We start from the raw sequence: 5,000 nt of genomic DNA, 5'->3' as shown, positions 1-5,000 counted from the left end.
GTAGGCATATGGGTGATGTTCAAAAGTGGGCCATTGCTAAATGGGAGGTGGACACTAAAAGAAAGTTAGCATCAGGTAGGGTAGGCTCCAAAACCTGGTGGTCCCTGGTCAAGGACAGACAAGGTTATCTGCCTGATGAACTTATTCCACCTCTAAATCGACAGGATGGGACCACCTCTACTAGTAGTCAAGAGAAGGCGGACCTCTTGCTGAACACTTTGCTACCAAAATGCAAGTTCCTGATCCAGCAAGGGACCCTCCTTGGCTAGCTGCAAGAACTGTGTCAAAACTGTCAGTGGTGACAATAAGGCAGGAGGAGGTGCATTTCCTTCTTAAATCACTTGACCAAGAAAAGGCTGTGGGCCCCAGACAAGTTGAGCCCAAGATTGTTGAGAAGATGTGCAGACCAGCTAGCAGCACCTCTAACTCGCATCTTTCAGCACTGCCTAGTACAGTGTAAATGGCCCTCTCCATGGAAAGAGGCAAATGTAGTCCCTGTTCACAAAAAGAAGAGCAGAGCAGAAATCAGTAACTACAGACCTGTGTCACTCCTGTCAATCACTGGTAAGATCCTTGAGACAATAATCTCAAGGCAAATGACAGATTTTTTTGACTACCACTCACTACTTTGTGATCGTCAATATGGCTTCAGGAAAGGTTACCTCGCTGCTGATCTGTTGTTAAACCTCCTCCACTAAGTGGCACAAGTCACTGGATGAATCCAAAGTCAGCTGTGTGGTAGCACTGGACATTGCTGGCGCTTTCGACCGGGTGTGGCACCAGGGCCTCTTAGCAAAACTTCAAGCACTGGGAATTGCAGGCTCTACGCTATGTCTCCTCAGTGATTACCTTCATAGGTAGATCTCTGAAGTGTAGTCCTCAATGGAACGGAATCAGCAAGGCATCCTATTGGGGCAAGTGTTCCACAAGGAAGTGTGCTGGGTCCACTGTTATGGAATGTCTACTTCAACGACCTTCTTCATCTCATCCCAGAATCACATGCATATGCAGACGACTGTACACTGACATTCACTTATCCAAGAGAAGAAATGCCAGGTGCTCTAAGCTACATCAATCACCAGCTGAGCTATATCAGCTTGGGGAAATAGATGCGATAACATTTGCACCTGAGAAAACGCAAATGATGATCGTCTCTAGGCACCATGATGGTAATGCTGGTGCAGTAGTAAGGATGAATGGGAGGATGTTGGCACCTGGAGAAGTTGATATCCTTGGGGTGAAATTTGACTCCAAACTAACCATGAAGAACCATGTTGTAAATCTTGCAAACAAGGCAGCCAGGAAGCTTACAGCACTTCGCCGTATCTCGCATCTGCTTGACAGTAGGGGTTGCAAGATCCTGTACGAGGCACAAGTACGCTCACACCTTGAGTATGCTCCACTTTCTTGGTTTGCCTGCCCCCCTCTCATCTGCGACTGCTTGACAGAGTAGAGAACAGAGCAAGACGTCTCATCTCTCGCCTGGACCCATCCTGGATAGATCTGTCATTTCAGCAGAGCCTTCAACATAGGAGGGATGTGGGTGGCCTTACTGTTATGTACAAGGCCAATATTGTCAAAATACCACACTTGATCCACTTCGAGGACAGCGTGAAATAAGCTTTTATGCCACAAGACGGGCAGAAAGCAGCAACTTCACTCTGGCTGTACCCTTCTCCAGAACATCACTCCATCTGAGATCATACATACCCAGGATGACTCGAGTATGGAACACATTCGTACAGCATAATGATGTCAAAGAGATAACGTCAGTTGATCAAATGAAAATGCTGGCCCACAGATGGCTCCAACTTCATCCTGTTCCCTACTTGTATGTCTCATAACAATAAAAATGCTTTCAAATGAGCTGATGTAGGTAACAGCTCTTAGCTTGCCAATAAAGTTAGGGAATCCTTAACCTGTAAATAGCTGTCAATAAAGCTAGGATCCTTAACCTTGTCAAACCCCTGTGTGGAGAGAGAGAGAGAGAGAGAGAGAGAGAGAGGGAGGGAGAGGGAGAGGGAGAGAGGAGGGAGAGAGAGAGAGAGAGAGAGAGAGAGAGAGAGAGAGAGAGAGAGAGTGAGTGGGTGGGGGAACGAGAGGGAAACGCGAGGGAAAAGGTAGGAGGGAGTGACGGTCTGTGGGGAGGCGGTCAAATTCCTCCAAGGATCAGCTGTGTGTACTCACCTAGTTGTGGTGTGTGCGCGCATGTGTGTGTGAGCACGTCAGTTGTTTATATGTCCCAGAAATACAATTCACTTCTGTGTATCCGTAATACTAATGAGATACCATTAACACTGAGAGTAGTTCTAATAATTATAATACTAGCGTGTGTTAACAAGTCAATCTTTCACCCAGTTATGTACTACCTATTACTACATGTGTACCCAATACTTGCTTCTCAGATTGTACTGTCTTTGTGTCTTAGAACATTATCTCTCGAAACTGTTGTCAGGGCTGTAGTCCCATTAGCCACGACTTAATCCTCCTGTGTGTGTGTGTGTGTGTGTGTGTGTGTGAGTGTGTGTGTGTGTATATGTACGTATGTAAAAAAGTTGTGGAGGGAGATTAGGGTGATATATATATATATATATATATATATATATATATATATATATATATATATATATATATATATATATATATATATATATATATATATATATATTATGTATATCTATATATATATATATATATATATATATATATATATATATATATATATATATATATATATATATATATATATATATATATATATATATATATATATATATATATATATATATATATATATATATTATATATATATATATATATTTATATATATATATATATATATATATATATATATATATATTATATATATATGTATATATCTATATATATATATATATATATATATATATATATATATATATATATATATATATATATATATATATATATATACATTATATATAAATATATATATATATATATATATATATATATATATATATATATATATATATATATATATATATATATATATATATATATATATATATATATATATGCAATAAGATCACAGTAAACAGGTGATTTTCGAATATGAAAAACAACCACTCTGAAAGAATAGAGAAATTCCAAGCGCTTTTCATGACTACACATTATCCTGATAATGTGAGTAGTCACGAAAGCGCTTGGAATTTCTCTATTCTTTCGAGAGTGGTTGTTTTATATATATATATATATATATATATATATATATATATATATATATATATATATATATATATATATATATATATATATATATATATATATATATATGATGTCGTCTCGAATAGGTAAAACTGGTCAGTTAGCAAGAACTCGTTTAAAATTAAATCCTTTCTAAAATTTTCTCTAATACGTTTAAAGATATATTTTTTCCATTTATGTTAATGTAAAAATTAATAATTTTTTACCAAAAGAATCTTAGAAAATTTACCCAGACATTATAACAAGCGCCATTTAATTTAGTCTAATCCGACTAAATATATTTTAGACAAGTTCACAAAAATTCAATAATAAACAATCACAATGAAATACATTTATCGTTAGGTTCAGAATGATTTTTGCGAAATTATTGCATACACAAATTTTCGCTTGCCTTATTCGGCAAGAAGAGCGTTGCTATTTAAGCCAAAATCGCAAGGTTTACCTTTTCGGTACGACATCTATATTGTGGGACCATAGCCTCGGAGAAGTGGATAAAAAGTGCTCGAGGAAAAATATTAGGATTTCTTCCTGAAGTTATATGAATATTCCACTTCCCCTACCACCCCATCTTTCAATTTTTTAACTAATAGGCATATTTTATTACATAATAAGATACACAATATTTAAAAGATACATTGCTGGTACGAAGACGGCATATCCCATTTCAGGTGCATATTGCTACAAGTTTACCATAGATTACAATGCAAAAAATCTCGTCCAGCTGCTCAGAGCTGGGGCGGGTACCCAGCAGGCATTACCCTTCTGAACCGCAGAGCTGAGTCACTAGAACAGAAAACTTGTCGCTCGTGGATTCCTAGCTACCCTGATGAGTCTTTTGCCTAGCTCTATAGATATGCACTCTTTCCCCATGGTCCAAGAGTCTCTGAACCTATAGGAACGAACATATAATGATGAGCAAGTTCACTGTATTTTCTAGACTTTTGGGACTCCCTAAAGCTGGCAGCTGCCCCTCCTTTCTCGCTGGTGCATTGACGATAGGTATCAGCCAGTGTAGATGCACATGTATAGCCCCACACCACCTACTTGCTGTCTGTCCAGGATTGAAGGGTGATACCACTGGGCACTTCTGGTTACCATCCTATCTGCATATTGGGGGGGGTATATTATTGCTGGGCATACGGCTGTTGCGAGGCTCTTCTTGATGTTATTAACCTCTTCATGTATTGCAATCTTTTCCTTGCATCTACGGCACACAAGACCATGATACCCGAATCGGTTTACCGATTCACTGCCGCAATTGCACCTGTATTCGTCGAGAATAGATGCGGTAAGTCGAAGGGTGACACCAATGCTGATGGTCTGTAGATCAAAGTGTGTGCCAAGGCTGGAGTTGTCAACAGCTAACGCTCTGAAGCATTGTTAAGGCTATATTTTTTTCACTATTAAGCCACAGCTTAATAGTTAAGTTGTTGGGGGGCGCAGGTCTGGTTTCAGATCCCATTATATTATCCCAGAGTGTGACTCTGTCAACCAACTTTTGCTCATGGATTCCAACTTTGTCCCTAAGATGTTCGGGGAGAATCTGTTGTTTTCACAAATTAAATCTGAAAACTACTAAGTGACTAAGTCCTTTATCTATGCATTCATGATATTTATTTATTTTCATTTGAAGCGAGGAAGACGTTTCCTTTATGACTAGTAGATTATATATGATGGGTCGTAAACAGTATGCAATAAATAAAACTTTTTTCTAAGCAAACAGAAAATTAATAAAGCTCATGGAAAATATAATT

This window comes from Cherax quadricarinatus, chromosome 33 (genome assembly GCF_038502225.1).
Source record: "Cherax quadricarinatus isolate ZL_2023a chromosome 33, ASM3850222v1, whole genome shotgun sequence".
Taxonomy (NCBI): domain Eukaryota; kingdom Metazoa; phylum Arthropoda; class Malacostraca; order Decapoda; family Parastacidae; genus Cherax; species Cherax quadricarinatus.
Note: the sequence above shows the minus strand (reverse complement) of the source record.